At 39.0% G+C, this 12437-nt stretch overlaps 1 pseudogene; it reads left to right on the top strand.

Annotated features, from left to right (window-relative positions):
* The first annotated feature begins 8360 nt into the window (after positions 1 to 8360).
* Positions 8361 to 9687, top strand: LOC136404246 (mitochondrial inner membrane protease subunit 1 pseudogene; annotated as a pseudogene).
* Positions 9688 to 12437: the final 2750 nt, after the last annotated feature.

Below are 12437 nucleotides of genomic sequence, written 5' to 3'. Positions count from 1 at the left end.
ATAATAATAATTTCTTACAATTATTAAAAATTAATAAGCATGTAAGCATAATTACAATATAAAATATTACAAATGTTTTTATTATGCATTCATTGCAATGAATAAAATGTTTCTTTTATTTACGATATTGTTTTCTTCAATTTATTTTTGTCCTCCTTTTCATTGTAGAAAAGTTGGTCACCTTATATTGTGGCTTCTGGAAGAAGCACAAGAATAAGCTAATGGGCAGATTAGCCCAAACCAATTGGGCTTTTTTGACTGACCCCAAGGGCCAAGCCCATAAGAAAACATCAAGTTGATTTTAAAAAATTGCTTAATGTATTTTTAAACTAATTTAACCAGTCAAAAGGGCTATGTCATCCCAGCTCAGGTTTGTGGACAGCCTTCATTTAAATCTCAAGAGAAGAAAAGCTGTCCATCATTCCCATCCCTTTGATAACAACAGAGTGTGGCTCAGGCTGGACCAAACTTCAGAGCCTGAGTTTCTTAATTCACCAGTAGGAACAGCACAGGGAAGCTGGAGCATGCCCCATCTCACCAGCTCCCAGGTACTGTCAGGCCTGGGCCTGCCGAGAGTACCTTTTAATTTGCAGAAATAGGTTGCTAAGAGGAGGGAGGTGCTCTGAATCATAACATCTCTGCTCAGTGGACACTTCCCAAACAAATGTTCTTTTCTGTTGTTCGGTAATAATTCCATATCTATTCTCTTTATCCTTAAACAATCATACCTGTTGACATTTTGATATCACAAGAAAAACCCTGAAAGATGAGAGGAGAACCCATTGACTTGTGTTTTTAGTTATTTCTGAGAGAAAGATGGCATTGGAACAATTCATTAAAGCTGTTATCATGTAAAAGCATCACCTGTAGTCACTCTTTTGAAAGGAAAGTCCTTGGCAAACAATGGCTTGAGTGAGCCAGTTTAATCAGACAGGAGTCAAGATCACTGAGACATAAATTAAGCATTCATCCTTGAATAGCAGCCAAGCAGCCAAAACCTCCATAATCCCAATTAATCCCATTTTGTGCAGTTGCCCTTGGGCCAAGGGCAGAGGAGAAGAGAATTTGCACACGCTGGTTCTGCATCAGCTCTCTACCTTCACAGGGGGTGGGTCTGTCATAAAGGAGTGCACCTATGCAAATGTTCCTGTTCCCACACTGTAGCAATCAGAGCCCTCCCCACCCAGCTTCTGTCTTCTGTCAGCAAGAACTTACTTTAAAGACATCCTACACATTCTGGAGATAGAGGGGCAGATTTAACTGCGGGCACACCCTGGCCCTGACTTCTGAGGGGCCCTGCAAAACCACAACTTTACACTTTTTTCTAATGACACCAAGTTTCATTTCATATGTACAATTTTAACATTAATAGTACATAATATTTTTTATTTATTTAAAAATATGGTTAATGTGTATTTTTATTTTCCCTATCTCTCTCTCTTTTTTAAGGGGCCTGTAAAGCCAGTAGCCACAGCCTCCATTACAGCCGCCTGGCCCATGCAGGTTTGCATTTGATTCGGACAGACGGACAGACGGTAATGAAACAACGGAGCCAAGAACTGGTGGGCCATCATCTTTACCTAGTTTGCACCCAGAGGGCAAGAAATACACACAGTGGGAAAACACTTCCCTTTCCATTCAGAGCTCCCAAAGCCACTGACTTATCCGAGTTTCCTAGAATCAAAGGTATCTACCTCACCAGCCTTATTCACCTCTGTTCCCCATCTCCTTCTCTCTGCACAAACTGGCTTCTCCTTCAGCACTCCACCATCTTGGCTGCTTCTCGTCTCCTCCATGTGGCCTTTCTCTGCTCTCCTCTCTAATGCTAATCTCAGGAACCGAGAAAGAGCAAGCTCCCAGTCTGCCCCACTTTATAGTGTAGAAATCAAAACCTTTAAGCCAATATACAAATAAGGAAGTCTCTGATACAAAGTCACTTATCTGAGGCATAAATGGAATTCCTCATGAGAGCGCACCACCCCCTATCATACAACAGTCAAGGGTGTGGGGAAAAGCTTAGTTTTAAAACTAATACCACCCTGCCTGCTTACAGCCTGTCCCCCACACCCAAAGCAAGCAAACATATATGTCATATTTTAAAACTTATTTGACCAACAGGGCCCAATATTTTCTTCTGGGTCCAGGGCCTCAACCAACCTTAATCTGCCTCTGTCTGGAGAGTTACATATCTGGCTCCTTTGCAGCCAGACATGACTCTGTTTCATTCTCCTTTGTTTGTTCAACTGAATTGACTTAACATCACCTACTCCCACAGTCACACAGAGTGAACAAACGCACCATAGTCCCCCTGGAATTCATTTTTGCCATTGATACTCTGTTCTAGAAGAAAAGTTGACTTGCTTCCCAGGGATAGGAAATTTCCCTCCAGAGAGCAGCCATTCTGTCCACAAACAGAACCAGCCTAATGCGGCCATCACTTAATTCCCTTGCTCCTATGAGAAGGAAACTCAGTCTGCTCTCTGCAAACACATCCTCATCTTTGCTGCAGATTCGCTGTGCTCAGTCCCCTTACAGAAACCCCGAGGCCAGATGAGAGGAAAGGGCTCTGTGGTGGAGACTGCTGGCTCACTTGCCACCAAACACCTTCCCCTTTTCTCTGTACACATGCATAGATCCTTGTTTCCCAGATTTCCTTTCAGTTAGGGGAAGTAAAATAACATATAGTAGGCTCTCTCCAGTAGAACATGAGCACAAATGGTGTGTATCACTTCTTGGTTTGGCCCATAAAGTCCTTCTACATACTCCTTCACATTCTTTCCCCCCTTTCTGGCTGAGATGGAAATATACATACACAGTCCCCTGCATTCTCCCAGAAACCAATTTTGAAAGATGGCTGTGTCTTTTCATTAGGATCCCTAAGAGACTGCATGGAGCAGAGCCACATCTCCCCCTTGTCTTTTCCAACCATATTTTCCCAAACCCACTGCTACTGTTAAGTGAGCAAGAAATAAACTTCCACTGTGCTGAGCAATTACTGGTACATGCTTGGGTCTACTTGTTTCTGCAGCCTAAGCTACCCTAACCATACAGGCTTAAAACATGTCAGCTTCTTGACACTCTGTATGACGCCAGCTCTGGACTGGCAACTTTCTCTGGCCATGGGTCAGGAGAGAGGGAAGAGGGGCCAAGGTGGTAAGGGCTCATCAGCTCCACCGGAATCTTTTAACCCAGAGCTTCAGAAACTCCCAGATAGTAATGGGCCTCTGTTCTGTAACTCTCTGCCCACACCCACATGTGAGCCCTTAGATTCTTGACACTGTTGGTAGGCTGGGTTCTGAGGGTTCTTCTCAATTTGGAAGGATAGGCTTTTTTGGCTCTAGCTCAGCTAAGTCATTTGTGACTCAAGCTTATGAGTCAAACCCCTCAAAGGTCATGGAAAAGTAAGAGCTGATGTAGGAAGTGGGTTGAAAAGAAATTTGTATACATCTAACTTCTGGGAAGAAGAAAAACCACTGAAACTTTTCAGTCTAAATCAATGTCAGAGAATGAGGGTGTGTGGGTTCTTGTTTTAACTGCCATGAGTCCCTGTCACTTGAAGTGTCTTTGTTTCTTAAAGCGTGTCAAGTTTAATTTTCAGGTTTCAGTTTATTGTTTAAAAATAAATTTCATAAAAAAAAGGCTTTCTATATATTTATCTTTGAAAATGCTAAGCATTAAATTATTTAGAAGGAGAAGAAATGGAAAATAGTGTTACATCCTAGGAGCACAGCAAACCCAAAATGAATTTTATAAGTTTTATTGCAAACCTGCGCAGGGACTGCAGGCAACCCACGCAAAGGAACACTGCAGTCCTGAGCCTCTAAAATGGCTCCTTTTTATAGGGTGGCTATCTAGGCTGAGCAAGCAAGCAGCGTTTACAAGGGCGGGAGAGGTGTGATTAGTTGACCTTATTCTTGGCTAAGTCTCTAGGGTAGGGCTTCCTGGATGCTGGGTACACAGAGTTCTGCGGAAAATATTGCTACATTTCTAACGGTTGTTTATCTTTTGCCTCCAGCCATGTACTGGATGTACTCAGTTTTCATGGCTGGTGGCCTGCACCGCTTGTCCTAAGATGTCACAAATAGTACTAACATTCTCATGATGAAGATACTGGTGTCAAGAGATTATATTTAGGAGATCTAATTAACATTACAAATAGAACAAATGGGACATCAAGCACTTTGGTCAGTGTTAAGTTTCAAGAAAAATCACCTGTACTTCAAATAGATATGGCTGTTTTCTTTGAGAGGAAAAAATACATTAACTTCATTTCAAAGGACCTGACTTGTTAACAGCGCTGTAGAGAAGGTACAGCTCATAAAATCATTATTGAAGAGGAAAATGCTGTATTATGCATACTCATTGATACTCATTTCATGTTTTTTCTAAACTCTCCAGTTATTGATACAAAGTTACAAAGTAAGGAGAGAGATGGTATATTCCTGCAGATAACTCAGCTCCCCCAAGATAGGTAACTTAGTTAAAGCTGAGTTTCTTTTGGTTATCTCTTACATTGTTGGTGGGAATATAAGTCTGACAGTTTCTTTTTAAAATCTTTACTTTATTATATGAGTCAATAATTTCACACTGGGCATTTATGCCAAAGAAATGAAAACTTTCATCCACATAAAACCTGGACACAAATGTTCAGATCAGTTTTATTTGTAATGACCAAAAGCTAGAAACAATCAAAATGTCCTACAATAGATGAATGATTAAACAAACTGTGGTACTATAGACTATTTATTACATAGCAATTAAAAAGTACCAACTATTGCCTGACCTGTGGTGGCGCAGTGGATAAAGCGTCGACCTGGAATGCTGAGGTCGCCGGTTCAAAACCCTGGGCTTGCCTGGTCAAGGCACATATGGGAGTTGATGCTTCCTGCTCCTCCCCCTGTTCTCTCTCTATCTCTCTCTTTCTCTCTCTCTCTCTCCCCTCTCTCTCTAATAAAAATGAATAAATAAAATCTAAAAAAGTAAATAAGTAAAAAAAAAAATTAAAAAAAAAAAAAAAGTACCAACTATTGATACAAGGAACAACTTGGAAGAGTCTCAATGGCATTATGTTGAGTGGAAAAAAAAAATCAATCTCAAAAGGTCATATTCTGACCTTTTGATCCTGTAATCTGTATCTATGTGTTATGTATATATAATTTCAGTAATCCCTTCACCTTCTCTGATTCCATCCCCTCATCCCCCTTCCCTCTGACAGCTGTTCCTCTGCTCCCTGTGACCCCGCCTCTGCCTCTATTCCATTCCCCAGTTCACTCTGTTTATTAGATTTCACATATAAGTGAGATCATGATATTTGTTTTTCTCTGCCTGGCTTATTTCACTTAGTATAATAATCTCCAGGTCCACTCATGCCATTGCAAAAGGTAAGATTTCCTTCTTTTTCATGGTCACATAGTATACCATTGTGTATATGTACCACTGCTTTTTAATCCACTCGTCCACTGACGGACACTTGGGCTGTTTCCAGATCTTGGTTATTGTAAACAATGCTGCAATAAACATGGGGGAGCATATCTTCTTTTGAATCAGTGATTTGGTATTCCTAGAATATATTCCTAAAAATAGGATAGCTGGGTCAAAAGGCAGTTTGATTTTTAATTTCCTGAGGAATCTCCATACTGTTTTCCACAGTGGCTGCACCAGTCTGCATTCCCACCGGCAGTGCAGGAGGGTTCCCTTTTCTCCACATCCTCGCCAGCACTTATTGTGTTTTGATTTGTTAATGAGCGCCATTCCGACTGGTGTGAGGTGATATCTCATTGTGGTTTTAATTTGCATTTCTCTGTTGATTAGTGATGTTGAGCATTTTTTTATATGTCTATTGGTCATCTGTATGTCCTCTTTGGAGAAGTGTCTATTCAGTTCTTTTCACTATTTCAATTGGATTCTTTACCTTCCTGGTGTTGAGTTTTACAAGTTCTTTATAAATTTTGGTTATTAACCCATAATCAGACATATTGGCAAATATGTTCTCCCATTGTGTGGGTTGTCCTTTTATTTTTTCATGGTGTCTTTTGCTGTGCAAAACTTTTTAGTTTGATATAGTCCCATATGTTTATTTTGTTCTTTATTTCACTTGCCCATGGAGATAAATTGGCAAAAATATTGCTACGAGAGATATCAGAGAGTTTACTGCTTATGTTTTCTTTCAACATGTTTATGGTTTCATGACTTTATCCATTTTGAGTTTATTTTTGTGAATGGTGTAAGTTGGTGGTCTAGTTTTATTTTTTTGCATGTACCTGTCCAGTTTTCTCAACACCATTTGTTAAAGAGACTGTCTTTACTCCATTGTATGCTCTTACCTCCTTTTTCAAATTTCAATTGACCATAAAGTTGTGGGTTTATCTCTGGGTTCTCTGTTCTGTTCCATTGATCTGTATGCCTGTTCTTATGCCAATACCAAGCTGTTTAGATTACTATGGCATTGTAGTATAACTTGGTATCAGGAAGTGAAATACCTCCCACTTTATTCTTCATTTTTAAGATTGCTGAGACTATTCTTGTTCATTTTTGGTTCCATATAAATTTTTGGAATATGTGTTCTATATCTTTGAAGTATGCCATTGTTATTTTAATTGGAATTGCATTGAATCTGTAGGTTGCTTTGGGTAATATAGACATTTTAATGATGTTTATTCTTCCTACCCATGAACATGGTATATGCTTCCACGTGTTTGTATCTTCCTCGATTTCTTTTTTCAATGTCTTATAATTTTCTGAGTACAAGTCTTTTACCTCCCTGGTTAAATTGACTCCTAGGTACTTTATTTTTTTTGTTGCAATAATGAAGGGGATTGTTTTCTTAATTTCTCTTTTAGACAGTTTATTGTTGGTGTATAAGAATGCCACTGATTTCCAAAAATTAATTTTATGTCCTGCCACCTTGCTGAATTCATTTATTAAGTCTAGTAGTGTTTCTTTTTGGGTTTTTTGTTTGTTTGTTTGTTTTGTTTGTTTTTACAGAGCCAGAAAGAGGGATAGATAGGGACAGACAGACAAAAACAGAGAGAGATGAGAAGCATCAATCATTAGTTTTTTTGTTGCTACACCTTAGTTGTTCATTGATTGCTTTCTCATATGTGCCTTGACCATGGGGCTACAGCAGACCAAGTAACTCCTTGCTCGAGCCAGCGACTTTGGGTCCAAGCTGGTGAACTTTGCTCAAACCAGATGAGCCTGGCGACCTTGGGGTCTTGAACCTGGGTCCTCTGCATCCCAGTCCGACGCTCTATCCACTGTGCCACCTCCTGGTCAGGCTCAAGTCTAGTAGTTTTTGACAGAGACTTTAGGGTTTTCTATGTGCAGTATCATGTCATCAACAAACAATGATAGTTTTACTTCTTCTTTTCCAATTTGGATGCCTTTTATTTCTTCTTCCTGTCTGATTGCTGTGGCTAGGACTTTCAGAACTATGTTGAATAAGAGTGGTGAAAGAGGGCATCCCTGCCTTGTTCCTGATATTAAGGGGATTGCTTTTAATTTTTGCCCATTGAGTATGATGTTGGCTGTTGGTTTATCATAGATGGTCTTTATCATGTTGAGGTATGTTCCCTGTATTCCCATTTTGCTGAGAGTTTTGATCATAAATGTGCTGGATTTTATCAAATGCTTTTTCTGCATCTATTGATATTATCATGTGATTTTTATCCTTCCTTTTATTTATGTAATGAATCACAATGATTGATTTGTGAATATTGTACCAGGCTTGCCACCCCAGAATAAATCCCACTTAATCATAATGTATGATTTTTTTCATGTATTGCTAGATCTGCTTTGCTAATATTTTGTTGAGAATTTTATCATCTAAATTCATCAGGGATATAGGCCTATAGTTTTCTTTCTTTGTAGTATCTTTGCTTAGTTTTGGAATGAGGATTATGCTCACCACATAAAAGGAGCTTAGAAGTCTTCCCTCCTCTTGAATTTTTTGAAATAGCTTGAGAAGGATAGGAGTTAGTACTTCTTTGAATATTTGGTAAAATTCGCCTGTGAAGCCATCTGGTCCAGGACTTTTGTTTGTTGGGAAGTTTTTGATGACTGTTTCAATTTCATTTGTTGTAATTAGTCTGTTTAGGTTTTCTGATTCTTCCATAGTAAGTCTTGGAAGATAGTATGTGTCTAGGAATTTTTCCATTTCATCCAAGTTGTTCAAATTTTTGGCATATAGATCTGCATAGTATTTTTTTTACAATCCTTTGTATTTCTGCAGTGTCTGTTGTCACTTCTCCTTCTTCATTTCTAATTTTATTTATTTGACTCCTCTCTCTTTTTTTCTTGATGGGTCTGGTTAAAGGTTTGTCAATCGTGTTTACCTTTTCAAAGAACCAGCTGTTGGAACTATGCTTCATGGTGTTCTGGGGAAAACCTTTTGACTTGTTGGCTATACTATTCAGTATGGCTGTATAGTTCATTGTGCTTTTGAATATGTTGGTGGTGTTGTCATGTGTTATGGACCATCAATGGAGCCTATAATTCAGAATTCAGATATTGCCTTTGCAGAACATCTTAGTTGACATTTTTATGGTATCCAAACAGGTGACTTTGTGATTGCAAAGAGCCCAAGTGATCCAAAATCAAATATTTGTAAAAGAGTAATATATTTGGAAGGAGACAAAATGCTCAACTGTAGTCCATCAGATTTCTTTAAAAGCCATAGTTATGTGCCAGTGGGTCATGTGTAGTTAGAAGGTGACAATCTACAGAATTCTACAGACTCCAGGTACTATGGACTTGTTCCGTATGGATCAATAAGAGGATGTATATTCTTTAAGATTTGGCCTCAGGTGGTGGCACAGTGGATAGAGCATCGGACTGGGATGCGGAGGACCCTGGTTCAAGACCCCGAGGTCGCTAGCTTGAGCGTGGGCTCATCTGGCTTAAGCAAAGCTCACCAGCTTGGACCCAAGGTCGCTGGCTTGAGCAAGGGGTTACCCGGTCTGCTGAAGGCCCATGGTCAAGAAACATATGAGAAAGCAATCACTGAACAACTAAGGTGTCGCAATGAAAAACTAATGATTGATGCTTGTCATCTATCTCCATTCCTGTCTGTCTGTCCCTAGCCATCCCTCTCTCTGACTCTCTCTGTGTCTCTGAAAAAAAAAAAAAGATTTGACCTCTGAATGATTCTGGATTTCTATGTGATAGCCCTAATGGCCACATATTTTCTGATGATTATCAAGCATTTATTCTTTTGATTACTGTCTCCTGTTCAAGTGAATTTATTATTGCCATAGAAACCATGCACTACTTACTAATAAACCATTTGCTATTAAAAAAAAAAAAAAAAAAAAAAGAACCAGCTGTTGGTCTCATTGATCTTTTGTATTTTTTTTAGCCTTAATGTCATTTATTTCTACTCTGATATTTTTAGTTCTTTCCTTCTACTTCCTCTGGGCTTTATTTGTTGTTCTTTTTCTAGTTCTTTTAGATGCAGGGTTAAGTTGTTTATTTGAGCTTTTTCTTGCTTCTTAAGGTATGCCTGTAAGGCTATGAACTTCCCTCTCAGGACTCATTTTGCTGTGTCCCATAAATTTTGAGTTGTTGTATGTTCATTTTTATTTGTTTCAAGAAAATTTTTATTTCTTCCTTGATCTTACTGTTATCCTATTCATTATTTAATAATGTGTTTGAATGTTTTTCAGTTTTTCTATTGTAGTTGATTTCTAGTTTCATTCCATTGTGATCAGAGAAGATCCTTGATATGATTTCAATCTTCTAGTGTGTCATTTAAGGCCTCTGTTTCTTTGTTAATTTTCTGTCTGGAGGATCTATCCATTGATGTTAGCGGGGTATTAAAATCCCCTACTATTAGAGTATTGCTGTCAATCTCACCCTTCATGTCCATCAAAATCTGCTTTATATATTTAGGTGCTCCTATATTAGGCCCATATATCATATATATCTATATATATATACAGATATAGATACAGATATAGGTATAGATATAGATATAGATATAGACATAGATATAGATTTCTTTTTTACAAGGACAGAGAGAGAGAGAGTCAGAGAGAGGGATAGACAGGAACAGACAGACAGGAACGAAGAGAGATGAGAAGTATCAATTATCAGTTTTTTTGTTGCGACACCTTAGTTATTCATTGATTGCTTTCTCATATGTGCCTTGACCGTGGGCCTTCAGCAGAGCAAGTAACCCCTTGCTCAAGCCAGCGACCTTGGGTCCAAGCTGGTGAGCTTTTTGCTCAAGCCAGATGAGCCTGTGTTCAAGCTGGCAACCTCGGGGTCTCAAACTTGGGTCCTTCCACATCCCAGTCTGATGCTCTGTCCACTGCACCACTGCCTGGTCAGGCTAGGCGCATAAATATTTATAATGGTTATATCCTCCTGTTGGATTGCTCCCTTTTTCATTATGTAGTGACCTTCTTTATCCCTTGCTATATTGTAGCCTTTGTTTTAAAGTCCATTCTCATCTCTTCACTTTCAGTCTATGTATATTTTTTGTTCTGAGGTGGGTCTCTTATAGACAGAATATGTACAGGTCCTGTTTTTTTATCCATGCAGCTACCCTGTGTCTTTTGATTGCAGCATTTAATCCATTTACATTTAAGGTTATTATTGACATGTACTTATTTATTGCCACTTTATTCTTTAAATTTATAATCTCTTTTTCTATATTTTTTTTCTTTGCTCTTTTTACAGAAAGCCCCTTAACATTTTTTGCAGTACTGGGTTGGTTGTAATAAATTCCTTTTGGGTTTTCTTGTTTTTTTGTTTGTTTGTTTGCTTTGTTTTGTTCTTGTCTTGGAAGCTTTTTATTTCTCCTTCAATTTCAAATGATAACCTTGCTGGATAAAACAGTCTGGTGGTTGTAGATTCTTGTTTTACATCACTCTGAATATTTTTGCCTATACCTTCTGGCCTCAAGTGTTTCTGTTGAGAAGTCAGATGTCATCCTCAGGGAAGCTCCTCTGTAGGTAATTTACTGTTTTTCTTTTGCAGGTTTTAGTATTCTTTCTTTGTCTTTTAACTTTGGCATTTTAATTATGATGTGTCTTTGTGTAGGCCTTCTTGGGTTCTTCTTTAAGGGACTCTCTGTGCTTCTTGAACTTGTGTGATGTTTCCCCTCATCAATTTAGGGAAATTTTCAGCTATGATTTCTTCAAGCAGGTTCTCTATCCCTTGTTCATTCTCTTCTCCTCAGGAATATCTATGATGTAGATGTTGTTTTTCTTCATGTTGTCACAGATCTCTCTTAGAGTTTCCTCAGTCTTTTTGAGCCTCTTTTGTTTTTGCTGCTCTGCTTCTATGCTTTCATTTTTCTCATCCTCTAAATCCTTGATTTGATCCTCTACTTCATCCAGCCTGCTATTGAGTCTTTCTATTGCAGTCTTCATTTCTGATATTGTATTTGTCATTTCTGACTCATTTTTTTTTATGATTTCAATGTCCTTAATGTCCTTTTTGATGTTTGCTATCTCTTTATTTAGGTGCTCATTATGTTCATCTATTGTTGCTCTAAGATCCATGAGCTTCCTCAAAATCATTATTTTAAACTCTGTGTCTGGTAGATTGGTTACTTCCATTTCAGTTAGTTTTTTTCTGGGGATTTTTCTTGTTGATTCATTTGGTTCACATTTCTTTGTCTGCGCATTTTGTCTGTGTATTAGGTAGCACTGTCTGACTTTGAAATTTTCTTTGTTTCTTTATGAGGAAGATGAGCTTGGTGGTACTGACCTCCAGGCCATCTGTTTTCCTTGTTCCAGGAATGCTTCTTGAGGGTACTATTTTCCCTCCTGTTTTCTGTGAGTATTGAATACAGTTGGTCCTTTCATGGGTATAGTTATCCCTTCAGACTGGCTGGCTCTAAGGGTCAACCTTGATCATGTGTATTACACACTGTGAAATATCTGTCCTGTTGGTTGTATTTATTCTCCACAGTGTCTGTTGCCTGGTAGACTCTTCCTTTGGGCGTGCTGCTTGTGTAGGTAGCTGAATCTAGTGCTGTCTGCCAACCACTACCCATTATGTTGACTCTAGATGTTCTGGTTTTGGCATCAGCTGTTATTTGTAACCCACTGTGGGTTACCTGTCTGCAGATACTGTTCATTTCACTATTTGTGTCTGTATTTTCTGTGCCTGGATGGTATGGGAGGGGCCAACCTGTGTTTAAGAATCAGTTTCCTCCTGCTTAGAGATGACAGCAACTTCGTAAAAACCCCAAGCCCCATAAGATTTGTCTCCACTTTTCAGCTGCTCCAGCTCCTCTTGCAGCTGCCTGGTCTTCCCACAGAATCTTCTGTAGAAAGACTGTAGTGTGGGCTCAGACTGGCCTCACCCAACTGACCTCTCTACAGGTTGCACGCTTGGTGGGTTAGGGCAGCTGAGGTTATGAATACAATGTTAGTGGGACCCCCTACTTCAGGGGCCTTTTGGTTAGAAGCTCAGTATGGGGAATG

The sequence above is a fragment of the Saccopteryx leptura genome, chromosome 4 (assembly GCF_036850995.1).
Source record: "Saccopteryx leptura isolate mSacLep1 chromosome 4, mSacLep1_pri_phased_curated, whole genome shotgun sequence".
Lineage (NCBI taxonomy): Eukaryota > Metazoa > Chordata > Mammalia > Chiroptera > Emballonuridae > Saccopteryx > Saccopteryx leptura.
The sequence above is the reverse complement of the archived record's forward strand: the minus strand, read 5'-3'. Positions and strand labels throughout refer to the sequence as shown.